General features: G+C 47.9%; 1 long non-coding RNA gene across 1 annotated transcript; it reads left to right on the top strand.

The window, feature by feature from the left end:
• The first annotated feature begins 501 nt into the window (after positions 1-501).
• Positions 502-3,559, top strand: LOC144291675 (uncharacterized). The gene is made up of 2 exons (XR_013359062.1): positions 502-909; positions 2,595-3,559. It is a non-coding gene; the product is annotated as an uncharacterized LOC144291675 (long non-coding RNA).
• The last annotated feature ends 13,291 nt before the right edge of the window (positions 3,560-16,850 follow it).

The following is a 16,850-nucleotide window of genomic DNA, read 5'->3' as shown; positions in this document are numbered from 1 at the left end:
CCCTGAGAAGAGCTCAGCTGAGTTCAGGGATGGAGCAACATGCAGATGTCCTCAGTAAACATAACTGGAATGGGAGACAACGTGGAGGGTATGGAGAGAATCAGATGAAATGAAAGACATGGGTCTGAAGACGTTGAAAATATGCATGTGAACTGCTACACATTTCTGCTTCAATAGAAATAGATTTTTGGTGATGGGTACTCAGTTTGGTCTAAATAGTACTGGCAAGTGGCAATGGGATACAGAGCCGTGATAAAGGAAGACAGTGGCCAGCACGTCCCACAGGGGCCAAGGGTCGTGCAGGTTGGTGGGCATGGGAGCATCTAGAGCTCCCAGATGATGAGCAAGGACTGGTGCATGTCTGGGCGCTGTGCATGTGGGTCATTCATGGCTGGACCAAGGACTCTGTTCTCAACTCTTTCCCCTGCTCAGTGATTAATGTGCAATAAGGTCCTGATGAGTCATAGAAGGGAAGGGGCGGGCAGTTGGGATGACCCTGGCCAAGCCCTTGGGTACCCATTCCCAAGGTAGCAGGAAGGCTGGGAGAAGAGCCAGTCCCATACTCTGGAATGGCAAACAGGAAAGGGGGGGACACTACACCAAGAACAGAAGGAGAGTGGAGTTTCACACCCTGGCCACCCTTTGAGTGCCAAGAGGCCCCAGGCTCCTCTGCCAGGGAAAAGACCAGAAGGCATTGTCTCCCCTGCCCAGCTAAAAGCTCCCTGCAGGAGGAAGAGAGAGAACTGAGCATTAACAGCTGACCCGTGGCTTCTCTGCAGTTCCTGACCTCCAAGGAGATTGTTTTTCTCAGTCATAATAAGGGAAGTAAGTGTGCCTGGGCCGTGGAGAGACAGCTGCCATAACCACCGCTCCAGGACGGCCTCGCCAAGGCTGCCTCCTGCGTGCAAGGTGGGCATGGGGGAGCAGGGCTAACTCAGGAACAGAGGGGCGCCCTTCAGCTCTGTGGGCCTTTGTTTCCACCGGCATTTATTTTTTTTTTAAGGTTTTATTTATTTATTCATGAGAGACACACAGAGAGGCAGAGACGTAGGCAGAGGGAGAAGCAGGCTCCCTGCAGGGAACCCAATGCGGAACTCGATCCCAGGACCCCGGGATCACACCCTGAGCTGAAGGCAGACACTCAACCGCTGAGCCCCCCAGGTGTCCCTCCACCAGCATTTATTGTATTGACTCTGTGCCAGACTGTGTCCAAGTCAGGGCAGCCAGGCTGTCACTGCATCCATGTCACTCACGCCATTCCGGTGTGAAGCAGGCACCGGTGTTTGCCCATGTTTGCCCACCTTGCAGGCACAGGTGGTGCCCACATGAGGACACCGTGTCACCTGCACATCTTCCTATAACCGGAAGAGAAGGCCAGCATTTGAGCACAGGCCTGTCAGATTCCAGAGTCCCTGCTTTGGCCACCCCATCCCCTGCCCCACACCATTGTTCTAAGGGGGACTGTGGTAACACCGGAGCTCTGAGGAATCAGAAGCTCATCTGGGCCTCCAGACCACAGTAACACCCCACCACGACTGGGGAATGACTCCCAGGTCCCCATACGCGTAGAGAATGAAGCCCTTCCCATCCCTCCAAGTCAGTCTCAATCACACTTCCTCCAGGAAGCCTTCCATGATGTTTCTAGCTTAGATGACTTCATCCTTCTCTCGATGTTTCCAGAACACCCACTTCTCTGGCCCCTTCACCGGATGACTTATCCCCCTCATCAGAGAGGCAGGATGGGGTGGGGATGAGGGCTCCCCCAGGGCCAGACTGCCCCACTTCAAATGGGAGGATATTTAAGATATCGAAGAACAGAATTTGGTGATGGGGAGGTGTCAATAAACACCAGTCATTAAGTATCATTCCTAATAAATAAATAAACATTTAGACATGTATATATAAAATTTCTTCAGCCTTAAATATACATTTATATGTGTTTGTATACAGTATTCACAGAGTATTGTACATTAGCAAAAAAGCAGGCTTTACCTTAGAAAATAACTTTATGTGGGATTATGGGTAACTTCTTCATACTGCTCTGTATTGTCCATATTAGAAAACCTTGATTTTGGGGGAGGAGAGGGAAATGAAGTCAAGAAGCATTAGCAGATGAAAGCAAAGTAATGTTTGAAGCAAACAAGTACTTCCACAAGAAATGCAGGCGTGTTTATGGAGCACCTCCCACCTGCTCCCGGGAGGTGCCAGGGACCCAGAAAGGAGTAGGACCCGGTGCTGACCCAGGGATCCTGGGTGCAGGGAATGCCCAGCCTGACCAATCTCCCAGTAACTATTCCTGGAAGCACACAATGTTCTAGGTGTTCTGAGAGTCCCAGGAAGTGCAAAGGTTTATAAAATGCAGCCCTTGCCCTGAACCCATTTGCAATTGAGTAATGTCTTAAAACGAAGATGCCCAGAACAGCCCAGAATCCTAACCAGCGAACAGGAACCTGTCAGCCACTCTCCTCCAGCTCCCCAGCCTCACAGCAGCCCTTGGCTCTCACTGCCTAAACATTTCCTAGGTGCTAATTAGCCAAATACACTTAACACTTTCCTCTTGAACCTTTGGAAACAGCATTTCCCCCCTCTTACAGATGGTGCCACTGACGTTGAGAGCGTTCGTGAGGATAGAGCTGGGACTATAAAGCATGTGGCTGTTGCCTGACAGGCCCAACACTGCCTTCAGCCAAAAGGATACAGGCCTCACGTTCTGACCAGCTCACCCCACTTCAGGCCTGCTGGCAGCCCTAAGAAAAGCCACAGAGAATGGAGAGGCAGCCCCATCCTTTGCCCCTTTGCTTTCTCTTTCTCCCCCAGAAATGTATTCTCTTTCCCTCTGGGAATGGAGTCTTGCTACTCCCAGCTCCTGCCTGTTTCTTCTTAATCTTTCTTTAAAAGGATTCTTGAGTTAATTAATGGCCCTGATGTGGCTCTGCCAGGAAAGCAGCACAAGGGGTGTGTGTGTGTGTGTGTGTGTTTAAAGACCAGAGAGAAAAGGAACAAAGTGTAAGTGGTTTTAGAGTCCAACATAAGACTCTAGAAAGTCCCTTTGGAACAAGGAAGAGTAGATCACATTTGTTTTCTTGCCCTCAAAAATAGTAAGTGGAAGGAGAGACCGAGGAGAAAATTTTGACCTGACTATACTTCTCCTTATTGCTCAAGAACCACCCACAGCTCCCTATTACCTGGTTATGAAAGATAAGTAAGCCAAGCATCTGTTTCTTCTCCCCAATCACCCCAGTTCTTCCTCCCAGCTTCCCTGAGAAAGCCCCTCTGCAGGTGCAGACACATACCCACACAGCCTGTGTGTCATCTCTATGTACTGGGAATTCTCAACAATGTCAGCAGTGGGGATCCCTGGATGGCTCAGCAGTTTAGCACCTGCCTTCAGCCCAGGACATGATCCTGGAGTCCCGGATGGAGTTCCACATTGGACTCCCTGCATGGAGCCTGCTTCTCCCTCTGCCTGTGACTCTGCCTCTCTCTCTCTCTCTCTCTCTCTCTCATGAATAAATAATATAAATAAATAAAATCTTTTAAAAAAAGAAAAAAAAAACAATATCAGCAGTGAAATACTCTTCCCAACTTGGGCAGACTGGACTCATCACCCTGTCCCCTTGGTATTTGCCATTGCCTGTCACAGCACTCTTACTCAAGCATACTCCCCACCAAGGCCACTGCCTTGAGTTCCCCTACCACTCCAAATCTTTAGAGTTATGTTTCCTACCTGTAGCCCATGGACAACTACACCAGAATCCCTTGGGAAGGCCAAGAGGAATAAAACACAAATTCCTGGGCTCTAGCCTAGACCTACTACAGGAGGTTCTCTGGAGGTGAGCCTAAGAAAAAAGGGGAATGCTAAATGGGTGTGTGTGTTTGCTTATGTATAGAAAATAATGAAAAGAAAAAGCATACTTTTAGAAATGGTTGCCCACAGTGGAGGGAGGGAAGGGGGAACGAGGTGAAAGAGACATGAGAAGTCAGCCTTTGAACATCCCTTGTCTTTGGGTCTGAGTATGAAACCATCAAAAATGCATTTTCATGGGGCACCTGGGTGGCTCAGTTGATTAAGTGTCTGACTTCAGCTCAGGTCATGATCTCAGGGTCCTGGGATCGAGCCCCAGGTCAGGCTCCCCACTGAGTGGGAAGTCTGCCTCTCCCCATGATTGTACATTCTCTCTCTCTCTCTCTCTTTAATAAAATCTTAAAGAAAATCTTCTTTATAAAAAAATGCATTTTCATGATTAAAAACCAAAATTGAATAAATCAAAGAACAATCCCTAAAATTAAAATCAATGAACCTAATTTGTATTTAGCTGGTAACATAACCGCACAGAGAGAAACTACTTCAAATGATATTAAAGCTTAGTAATTGAATACACTTTCTTAGTGGGATATAATCTAAAGGCAAAAAGAAATGCCCTCCAAAATCTTAAATCATTTTTGGTGACCATAATGGTGTTATTCTTCTGAGCCCATTGTGTGTGTAATAAAAGATAAATCAAGTGAGTAACTATGCTGGAGTTCTCAAAGCTGAGATTTTCAACATGGTTAAAAGAAATCACAGAGTAAGACCAATGAAGTATTAAGCCTCTGGTCAAATTTGAATTGGAAATATCACCATGAACTTATAATGTATCTTATCTTTTTTTAAAAAAGTATATATTTTATAGTTGTGTTCACTAAAAAGATCTGGAAATGTAAATAGTCCAATACAATGAGCAGCCCCCTAGATCCAGATTGTGGTGTCTAAATACCACTTCTTACTGAAAGAAACCAGGATTCCTTATAGAAATGGACAATTCTGAGTCAAGAGATGTACAATGAGCTTGGAATATCCTTTCATACAGATACAGTAAGCTATCAAAGATTAATAGAGTATATCAGAAGGACTCAGGAGCCCATTCCAGTAACTTCCATTGGCCAAAGATGGTGTAATTTGGGCATCAAGAAAGACTATTGTCTTACTACCATAAATTGAAAGAAATCAAATATGGTTAAATCATGGGATCATAATAATATCAAACACACACACATGCACACAAACTCAGTGGTTACTTGTGGAAAAAGCTGGGAAACCAAATCATGGTAAATGATACATACATAGAAGGGAAGCATCAAGCACTTATCCTGCTTTTACAACCAAGACCTCAAAATCACCACACAATTGATAGGGGGAACCTTCTCTTTATAGAAGCAGTCCAGCTTAAAATTAAGAGATGATTGAATTTGAACATCAGTCCTTCCCAATCTAATGAATTAGTAGATCTAGGTAATGAATATCATTAGCTGCTGACATGACAAAAAGATACCCAGACATCACGCTCCCTGTGGTAGAAGAACACAGTACCGAGGAAGCAGCCATGCCAAAAATCCTAGTCACCCCGAAGGTCTCACTGCCAATTTCGAGCAAATACAGGAGGCAGAGGAAAACTATAGGATACCTGAGGATGAAAATAGAATGGTCACAGTGTAGGAAACTTTATAGTATCAGCCATGTGGTTTCTTCAACAAAATACTCTGAGCAAATAAAAGATAAAGGAAGAACTTATGAATCAAAAGAGACTTAAGTGAAAAGTCAATCTTAATAGAAGGCCTCTAAGTGGATCCTGATGTAAAAAACACACTTAAAAATTTCACATGACAATCAGGGAAATGCAAACACAGGCTGGACGTTTGATTGTATTGAAAAATTGTTCTTAGTCTTTTTTTTAAAGATTCTATTTATTTATTCATTAGAGACACACACAGAGAGAGAGGCAGAGACACAGGCAGAGGGAGAAGCAGGTCCAAGCAGGGAGCCTGACGTGGGACTCGATCCCGGGACTCCAGGATCACACCCTGGGCTGAAGGCGGCGCTAAACTGCTGAGCCACCCGGGCTGCCCTGTTTTTAGTCTTTTTAAGGTGATAAGAGCATTGTGTTTATTATTCATTGCAAGACCTCCTTTTTAGGGGTTCATGTTAAAATATTTACAGATGAAGTGGTACGATGCATAATGTCTGCTTCAAAAATTTAGAAAAAGATTTTCAAACATACAGAAGACTAGAAAGAATATAAATTCCACCTTCAACAATTAAAAACAGAGAGGGAGACAAACCATAGGGACTCTTAACTCTAGAAAACCAACTGAAGGTTGATGGAGGGGAGGTGGGGGGTGGGGTCACTGGGGGATGGGCATTAAGGAGGGCGTGTGATGGAATGAGCACTGGGTGTTCTATGCAACTGATGAATCAATAAATTCTACCCCTGAAACTAATAACACACTATATGTTAATTAAATTTAAGTTAAACACTTTAAAAAATACTATCTTTTTTTGTTATACCCTTCCCTTTTCTGACTAGCTAATCCCAGATGATTGTTTGCATGTTTTCCTGGCATTCGTAGCTGTAGCCGAAAACAAATCCTTTCAGCAAACTGCTCAGTTAATGATTGAGCTCTGAGCCTGGCCCAGGGGTCCTGGATTATGTCAGAGGCCAGCGGGCATGGGGAGGGGCAGAGTGAGGCCTGTTCCTCTATAGGCCACCTGGCTGTTGTTCCCAGGAGTTTTGTCTCCAGGACGGGGCTTCCTTAGCCAGCCTCCTTGACAAAGAATGTTGCAGAATACACACCACCCCATCCCCAATCCCTCCAAGCCCCAGCACCTGCACCAGCCTGGGTGGCTCAGCCCCAGCTTGGGGGACAGGTGCAGCCTGAGCACGCTTTTACTGAACGCCTCTTCCTTCTTCTTCCCCTGAGTCCAAATAGGTGCTGAGTGCTTGGATCCTGAAGTATTTTACAGTGAATGTAGCAAAATCAGGGAGTCCATGGTCTTATTATTTGTTGGGAAACCAAAGCCACCATATGCAGGACCAAAGCCAGGAGTGCACCTCCAGGAAGACATAGGAAGACTCCAAAGACCTCTGCACACCGCCCTGCTCCAACCAACTGTGCTGAAAGTCTACCATCCCCTGCTCTCTCTGTTGAGCGGAACATTCCCTCTCACAGGGTTCAGACTTAATACACAGGCACTCGTGGCAGGAACAGTGCTTTTTCTGAGTATCTGCGCTGGCACTGGGTTATATGCTTTATGTGACTTTTCACCTTTCAATTTACTTCTCACAGCATCCCTATTAGGTAGATGCTATTATTAGCTCCACTTCACAGATGAAACTCTGAAGTTAGGGCACCCCATGGGCAAGAGACAGGGCTAGATTCAGACCACCAGTTCTGGCTCCAGAGAGGATATGCCCGTGGTTTTCAAACTAGGTCTTGTGGATCCCTAGGGGTTCCAAAGAGGATGGAGTAGAGAAGACAGGCAGTGTGGGCTCCTGCCCTGCCTTGGCTGCCAAGCTCCTGCTTGTTCTGCTTCACTTATTGGAGTTTCATGAGGATTTCTTCTGAAGCAAGATCCTCCTCCTAAATATCTTAGGACAACCAACCTCTCATCTGGCCTAATCCTCTAAGTGACTCAAGGAGGGAGGGCGCCTGGCCTAGGGACACCCTGCCCACAGTGCCAGAGCTCTGGTCTTGACTGGTTCTTCTTTCAGTGACCTTCCCAAAAGTCCCAAGGATTAGAAACGCTCCTCATTGAGTTGGACACTTGCCGAGCTCCCAGGACACCTGCAGAATGCCTGCACCCAGTGACATAGTGGAAGAAAGGTAGATATGTCTCCAGAGACACGGGTCAGGTCTGGGGATAAAGCAGGTGGCTCTCTGCCTTGTATAGTGGCCAGCAGACAGGTTGGAAAATAATGTCTCAGCTTGAGGAGGAAATCTTGGTACCTGACACCTGAGTCTTCTTTCTCCATGAATTTCCGGCATTAAGCACCATGTCCAGTGCATGCCAGGTGCCCTACAACTATTTTCCAAGTTGCTCTGAAGAGCACTCACATTTCCTAGCACACCTAGTGTGTGCTAAGCCTGGGCTGGGAGCTTTTACCTACATAGGTCATATTAACTGAAACCAAGTGTATTAGGGTCATTATCATGATCCCTTTCAGATCAGGATTTTATCATCATGAAATGTTAGGATGGTGTTTGCTGCTCACAAGACAGGCCCTGGCTCTAAGCAATCACAGACTCATTAGGCATGACCAGTAGTGGTCAAGGATGGAAAATTCATAAATACAAGCTCTGATGAAGTTTGCCAAGAAATCACACTTTTAGCAGACGGCGAGTGGGTTAAGTTTTCCCTTCTGGGCTGTGCTACTCACCTTCTGGCACATGTGTGTCCACATCTGTGCAATGCGTTGGTGCAGAGAATTTACAGTCAGTGAGGCCACATACCAACTATTCTGAGAGATTAATTCGAGACAATGAGTGTTGTTGAGTGCTTACCATGTACACGGTTCTGCAAAGGACAGCTGTCTGCTCCAGAAAACAAACATCAAAGCAAAGAGCCAAAGCACTAAAAAAGCTGCTTCCAAAGAGCAAGATACTGTGCAGAGGTAAAGCAGGGTGATATGATGGAAAATTAGAGCGGGTGGCTGGAGAGGATCTCTGTGGAGGTGGCAAGCAAGCAAAAAGCAAAATGACATGGGGAGATCAAGCACACCCAGATTGGAAGACGAATAGTCCAGGCAGAGGAAGAGCAAGAGCAAAGGCCCTGGGGCAAGGTGAGCTTGCCACGTGCAAGAGGCAAGAGAACAACCAGGGCTGGGAGAGACTGGGTAGAGATGTGGTCAAGAGGCAGCCCAGATCATGAAGGGCCTTGTCTCGCACTACAAGATATCCAGGTCACATTCTTAGGGCAGTTGGATGCCACCTAAGCCAAGGAGTGCCAAGGTCCGATTGGCACTTGAGATCTGCTCCACTCAAGGCTGTCGAGCAGACGACACGTGGCTGATCCACAATGAGATGTGTTGCGGGTGTAAAATACACGATAGATTTCAAAGGCTTAGCACGAAAAGAATGAAAATGTCTCGTGACGTATTTTTATGCTGATTAATGTTGAATTAGCAATACTTTGGATATATTAGGTTAAAGAAAATACACTGCTAAAATTATTTACACGTTTTATCTTTTTGAGTGCCCCTTGAAAACCTTAAATGGCATGCAGAGCTCGCGTCCCATGTGTCTTTGCCTTCGGGGCCCAGTGGGGAGCCCGTGGCAGGACGTGGGCCTGGAGGCGGTGCAGTCTGCTGTGTCACCCTCTGTCGGGATCACTGCCCCTCCTGTGTGCTCTCCCTTGGCCTTTCTTCCTTTATCGGCACTTGATCACTTTAAAATATTATACAGGGATCCCTGGATGGCGCAGCGGTTTAGCGCCTGCCTTTGGCCCAGGGCGCGATCCTAGAGACCTGGGATCGAATCCCACATCGGCCTCCCGGTGCATGGAGCCTGCTTCTCCTTCTGCCTGTGTCTCTGCCTCTCTCTCTCTCTCTGTGTGACTATCGTAAATAAATAAATAAATAAATAAATAAATAAATAAATAAATAAATAAAAAATAAACTATTATACAATCATGACTCCTTCATTTACCTGATTTATCATTTTTTCTCCCTCTCAGAACGTGAGACCCACAAGGTTGGGGATGCTCACCTGCCTTGTTCTCTGCCGAATCCCCCATGCTTCGAACGGCACTGGCACACGGCAGGTTCTCAGCAAACGTGTGTTGAATAAATGAATGAAAGGTGCTGGAAATCTCAAGCTGGCAGGCTTGTGCAGCCTAAAAGTGGGGTGGCTGGGGGCTCCTGGGGAGTAGGATTGTCCCCTTTGTCACGGGGCAAGATGTGCCCTGAGAACCCAACCTCATTATGGCCACATCCATAGGGTTTTCTTTTCAAAACATCATTTTGCCTGATTCCTCTAAATACACAGGATTAGGGGCACCTGGGTGGCTCAGTGGGCTAAGTGCCTGCCTTCGGCTCCAGTCATGATCTCAGGGACCTGGGATTGAGTCCCGAATCGGGCTCCCTGCTCAGTGGGAAGTCTGCTTCTCTCCCTGCCCCTCCTCCTGCTCCTGCTCTCTTGCTCTCTCTCAAAATAAATAAATAAAATCTTTAAAAAAATACACAGGATTAGTTCCCAGGTAGGAAAATCACAGGCAGAGGTCAAGTGGAGAGTGAAACTTTGAAAAAGAAAATCCTTGGATTTCTTCCCATGCCCCCAGCCTAGGGGCAGACCCCTCTACGGAACCCCATGGGGGATTCTCAGACCCCCTGCTTTTCAAGTGGGGATGGTGAGAGCTCACAGAGGGGCAGGGGCTTAACTGGGGCCACACGGTGAGGAAAGAGCCCTGCTGGGGCCACAGGTAGGGTCCCGATCCGGCTTCCCCCTTCCTCTCCTGGACATCAGACGACTGGTCTCTGCTCCATCACTGATGGCTGGTACTCACCGTGTTCCCAGAATATTGTCCTCCCATGGAAACTGATGAGATGGCATCAGCAACTTCCCCAGGTCCCCCAAATCCTATAGCAAAATCAATCAGCATGTGACAGCTGTCCTAGCACAAAGGACAGCTGGCTTGGGGTCAGTCGAATCTGTGCTGGGCAGCTACCCAGGGGCTAGATGACCTCTCTCTGCATCTCGGTTTCCTGGTCTGCTACAGGGGACAATAAAACCAATTCTAGAGTCACCTGGGTGGCTCAGTGGTTGAGTGTCTGTCTTCGGCTCAGGTTGTGATCCTGCGGGTCCTGGGATCGAGTCCCATATCGGGCACCCTACATGGAGCCTGCTTCTCCCTCTGCCTATGTCTCTGCCTCTCTCTCTCTGTGTCTCTCATAAATAAATAGATAAATAAATAAATAAATAAATAAATAAATAAATAAACATTTAAAAATAAAAAAGACCAATTCTGTAGGACTGTTGTGGTGGTTGAATGCACAATATTGTATGGAAGAGATCTAGGGTACCCTGTACAGCAACAGTGGTGACTTCGATCCTAATTATTATTATTCATATGTTGTTCTCACTGTTACAGGTGGCAGCGTGAGCAAGGTCAAAGGACAGAAGCTGAAAACTCCTGTCTACATTTCCCTCTAAATCCACTTCTAGCATGGGGTCTCCACAAGCCACGGAGCCTCCCCCCAGCTGGCTGGGCCCCCATCCTTTTTTCCGATGCCAGGGTCTGAGAGCTGACTCCAGGAATCTTGTTTGTGAGCACAATATCCCCCTTTGTTGTCCAAATAAACGTGTCTGGTGTGGCGACGGGACAGAGGGAGGGGTGCAGGTGGGGGTGCGGAGAGAGAACTGTGAGAAGCAGAAAGTGAAGAAGAAAGCCTCCAGCAAGGCAGAGGCAGGGAAAGTCAAGGAAGGGAGGGAGGAGAGAGGCAGAAGGACGCAGGGCGGGCAGCAGACAAGACAGAAGGAGGAGAAAGAAGATGGGGAGGCAGGGGGATGGACCCCGGGCAGACCCGAAGTGAGCCACAGGGAGGAGTGAGAAGGACCACGCACAGTCCTGTGTCACGCCAGGCCAGTTGGGTCCAGCCGGACCCCACAGGCCCCTCTGCTCTATCAGGGCTGTCAATCTATGGCCTCGTGAGCTGAGGAAATGAGCCTTGAACACGTTATTCTGGGTAGGAACAAACACCCTTTCGCCAGCCTGTGCTCTGAGGGTGGCCCTGGGTGGGTGGGGTGCGGGGCAGGGTCTGCCCAAGCCCTAGTGGCAGCTTCTTGGGGGATCTGCCCAACCAGAGTGGTCTCTGTGAGTAAGGCTGGGGCCCCAGCCGGGTCTAGGGCCCCGGGGCGCCTGTGGTCAAAGACTTGGAGGGTCAGGCCCAGGTGGGGCGAAGAACGTGTACTAGTCAACAGTGGGTGGGAGGAGGGCCAAAGGACCCAGAGAGGGAGCTGCTTCCTGAGGCTTAGCGCTGTTCTTAGGAGCCCCCCAGCCTCTCCTCCACCAGGGGAATACCCCTGCCGCCCCTTCCCACGCTGGCCCCAGCCTGGCACCTCCCTGGCCCCTCCCGACGCCCCGGTCTGGCTCAGGGGCTGTGAAACCCCTCTCTCCACAGCCCCCTTCCAGCCCCGGCTCTGGTCCCAGCCCAGGAGGAGGCACCTTCCTTTAACCCTGCCCACCCCTCTTGGAAAGAGGCTGAGGTTTTATTTTTTTTATTATTTTTTTTAATTTTAAAGATTTTATTTATTTAAGAGAGAGAGACAGAGATAGCAAGAGAGAGCCTGAGCAGGACGGAGCGGGAGAAGCAGGCTCCCCGCGGAGCAGGGAGCGGGGTCCGGGGGCTCGATCCCAGGACCCCGAGACCAGACCTGAGCTGAAGGCAGACGATTCAGTGACTGAGCCACCCAGGCGCCTCAAGGCTGGGGTTTTGAATAGCAAAAACCTCCTTCCACCCGGAATCCCCACTATGGCTGAGTGCACAGGCCTGACTCCGTAACAAGGCCGGTAACTCAGAGAAGGTGAGCTCCTGAGGCAGGAGCCTGCCTACTTACCCACAGATTCTTTTATTTATTTATATTTTATGATAGTCACACACAGAGAGAGAGGCAGAGACACAGGCAGAGGGAGAAGCAGGCTCCATGCACCGGGAGCCCGATGTGGGACTTGATCCCGGGTCTCCAGGATCACGCCCTGGGCCAAAGGCAGGCGCCAAACCGCTGCGCCACCCAGGGATCCCTTTACCCACAGATTCTGAGCTGAAGTTTGGCACATCCGTCAGGGGTGTGAGGAAATCGCCTGTAGCCTTGTCATGTCCTGTCCTTCCTGATCCTGCAGCCAGAGCAGAGTCTGAAATATAAGCCATAACCCTCCCTCACATGCGACCTTCAGTGGGCTCCCCAGTGCTCTTGGGAAGCCCTTCGGGAAGGAGCCCTGGAGTCTTGGCTACACCTCTCCACTTCCCAAAGGTGCCCTGATCTTGCAGCCCCTGAGGCTTTTGCAGATGTGATTCCCTTTGCCGGGAGCACCCTGTCCCCATCTCCTTCACCAGCTTCCTCCCATGTACATAGGAGCTACCCCCCTAACAACACTCCCTGCCCAGCATCCCCCCAGATCTCTCCCATTCATCCCGAATGCCTCAGGTTGCAAAGTACAGTGACCCGGAGCCTGGACTTGAAAGCCCTAGGGAGCCTCACAGAATCTTACAGCGTCATCATTTCATTTCTAAAAATTAAGAAGTTGGAACCAAACATATTTTACAAGACTCTTTTTCCCAGACTCTTTATTTTCTCCGTGTTTTCCCTTACATTTTGGGAGTCTACATGGGGTCAGAAATGCCTGAGTGGAATCTGGTTCTGACTCTTCCCAGGGAGGAAGTTTCAGGTAAATTCTTTAGCTTCAGCATCTCTTATGAGTCTCAGTTTCCTCATGCATGAAATGGGGAGAAGCCATTCTCCAGGTGCTGTGAGGTGCAAGAAGTGTGTGGATAGCACCCGGCATTGCACTGGGCACTTCCAAGGTGCTTGGTCAATGGGGCCCTAATCATCTATCTTGACTTTGATAGAACAATGACAGCGTAAGAGCTTTGGCCGGCAGTCACCTTACGTAAACCAAACACAATGTAAGGCGCTGGAATCTGCCAGTTGGAAAGAACCACCTGTTCCTCTGTCAAGTGGGAAGGAGAGCAAAGCAGGGAGAGGGAGTCTGGCTTTTTGAGTTCCCCACAGGCAAAAGATGCCACAGAAGCAGCTGCTGGAACTTAAGGAGCAGACAGAAGGTTCTGGAGCAACCTGCTTTTCAAACATCAGAGCGGCACAGCATGAGCTGACAGCAGTGCATCCAAGTCCCTGCCCTGAAAGGCTCCCCAGCGTGTCCCTGAAAGCTGCCCTGTCTCCTCTCCTGACCCTCCCAGATCCACGCCTCGTCTGGCATTCCCACCCTGGCTTCTCTGGAGGACTTCTTGCCTCTTTCCCTCTCTCTCTCTCTTTCTCATGCAAACGCACACACACACACACACACACACACACACACTCCCTAATTCACCCATGGACAATTACTGATCACCTGCCAGGACATGCACCTACAGAAGACCAAGATCACCCTCAAGGTGCTCCCTCTGTGGCAGGAGAGGACCCCAGAGGCCGACACTGGAGAAAGCACATGACATATCCATGCCCAGCTGCAAAAGAAGTGCCCCCGGGACACCTACGCCAGTGCAGAGGAGGAGGCCTCCTGAAAGAGGCAATGCTGAACCGAGTCTTAGGACAGGAGGTGTTCTCAGGGGTAAAGTAAGTGAGAAGAGCATCCAGGTGGAGGGGACAGGGGACAGCCCCAGCAAGCACAGAGGAGGGACAGAGCAGGGGAAGGCAGGTGGCTGGCGGAGTACAGTGTCCTAGAAAGTAAAGACAGGCGGGCGGTGGCGAGAGCAAGTGGGAGAGGAGAGCTTGGCCTCCTGCATGAGGTGTGGGGACTGTGGCAGAGCCTGAGGACTCTGTCCAGGAAGCAGGAGGAGCCTCTGCAGGTTAACAACAGGAGATGGGACTCCCTCACATGTTCTTTTTAGAAAGAACACTTTGGGGCACCTGGGTGGCTCAGTTGATTAAGCGCCCAACTCTTGATTTCAGCTCAGGTTGTAATCTCAGGGTGGTGAGCTTGAGCCCCGTGTCAGGCTCTGCGCTGGGGCATGGACTCCGCTTAAGTCTCTCTCTCTTCCTCTCAAAAAACCAAACCAAAACGAAACCAAAAACCAAAATAAGCAAACAACAAAAAAAAATCATAACAAAGAACACTCTGGCCACCAAGCACGTAGGAAGGCTCGAGAAGGTCAGGTTCATTCAACAAGCACCGAAGTTCTGCTCATGCAGACACAGTGCCAGGCACTGGAATCACAAAAATGAGTGCTTCCCTGGGTGTCTTCTGCTCTTTAAACACAGCATCAACAATTTCACCTACCCTTGACCCCCAGTGCCCACAGCATTCTCTCCTCTCAGCTTGACGCACCTGCCCAGGTGCGTCAAGCTTGGGGAATCCAAGCCTGCCCACGGCTGTAGTGCAGTGGAATGGGTGTTCTGAAGTCATGCACCAGGGGAGGCGTTTGCCAATGAGCACGTCCAAGGAAAGCATCACCGACCCAACCAGAAGGGAGTCCATTAGAAAGGAAAAAGATAAGGAGGCAGTATCTTCTGAGTCTCTATTATGCTGGGAGTCCAAAGTAAAATCCCTGCCTGGAAAGACTTTCTAGTACAGTCGTAAATATATGTGCAATTGTGTACTTATATGTATATACAATACATAATTATTGACTAATAATTGCATATAATAGAATGTTTATCTAAATTAAATATATATAATTTTTAAGCTGTATGATTCTATTTATATAAAATTCCAAGAAATTCAAACTAAAATGTAGACACAGAAAACAGATTATTAGTCATCCAGGGGGCAGAGATGGGCAGGGAGAGGGCATTGCGGAGATGATAAAGAGGCACAGGAACACTATTTGAGGGGGGATATGTTTATTGTCCTGATTGTGGTGATGACTTCATGGGCGTCTACATATGTCAAAATGTAGGGATCCCTGGGTGGCTCAGTGGTTTAGCGCCTGCCTTTGGCCCAGGGCGCGATCCTGGAGACCCGGGATCGAGTCCCATGTTGGGCTCCCAGCATGGAGCCTGCTTCTCCTTCTGCTTGTGTCTCTGCCTCTCTCTCCCTCTCTGTGTATCTCATGAATAAATAAATAAAATATTTTTTAAAAAATGTATCGAATTGTAGACTCTAAATATGTGCAGTTTATTGTATGTCAATTATTCCCTCAATACAGGTGTTACTCAGGAAAGACGTGCCACAAGAAAGGGACTCACAGGGAGCTTCTGGGATACAGAGAAGTTCTAGTCCTTGACGTGAGTGCGGGTCACATGGAAGTTCTTTTCATTATGACTCATTAAGCTAAATATGATACTATTTTCTATCCACCTTCCCTGTGAGTGTTATTTTTCATGTCTTTAGCAGTTTTATTAGATAAAATTCACATACTATGCAATTCACTAATTTAAAGTGTACACTTTGGTGACTTTCGGTATACTCATACATATGTGCATCTATCACCACAGTCAATTTTAGAGTATTTTCATCATCTCCAAAAGAAACCTCATGCTCTTTGGCAATCAACCCCCAATTCCCCACCCCCACCTCCCTCTCAGCCCTAAGCAACTACTGATCTACTTTCTGTTTTTCTCTGTTTGGGGCATTTTATATGAATGGACATTTTATATGAATGGGTGTGTGATATTTGGGGACTGGCATTTTTCACTTAATACAATGTTTATATGCTTCATTCATTGGAGCATGACTCAGCACTTCATTCCTTTTTATGGCAATCAATATTCCATTGTATGGATATACAACATTTTGTCTATCTGGTCATCAGTTGACGGGCATTTGGGTTGTTTCCACGTTTGGCTATGTGATGAGTCATGCTATACACATTCATGTACAAGTTTTTTTCTTTAATAAAGATTTTATTTATTCATTTGAAAGAGAAAGAGATTGCAAGCAGGAAGGAGAGCAGAGGAGAGAGATAAGCAGACTCCAAACTGAGTGCAGAGACTGACATGGGGTTTGATCCCACATCCCTGAGATCATGACCTGAGCTGAAATCAAGAGTCATATAGTTTAATTGACTGAGCCACCCAGGTGCTCCATGATTTTTTTCTTTTAAGATTTCATTTTTTTATTTATGAGACACACAGAGAGAAAGGCAGAGACGCAGGCAGAGGGAGAAGCAGGCTCCATGCAGGGAGCCTGATGTGGGACTCGATCCCAGGACTCTGGGATCATGCCCTGAGCCAAAGGCAGACACTCAACCACTAAGTCGTCCCATTTTCTTTCTTTTTTTTGTGCAGATACATTTTCATTTCTCTTGAGCATATACCCAGAAGTAAAATGGCAGGGTTGTATAGTAATCCTATGTTTAATTGTTTGAGGAACTACCAGAATGTTTTTCAAAGTCAAGGCACATCAATACATTCCCATCAAT

The sequence above is a fragment of the Canis aureus genome, chromosome 20 (genome assembly GCF_053574225.1).
Source record: "Canis aureus isolate CA01 chromosome 20, VMU_Caureus_v.1.0, whole genome shotgun sequence".
Classification (NCBI taxonomy): Eukaryota; Metazoa; Chordata; class Mammalia; order Carnivora; family Canidae; genus Canis; species Canis aureus.
Note: the sequence above shows the minus strand (reverse complement) of the source record. Positions and strands in the feature narration are given on the sequence as shown.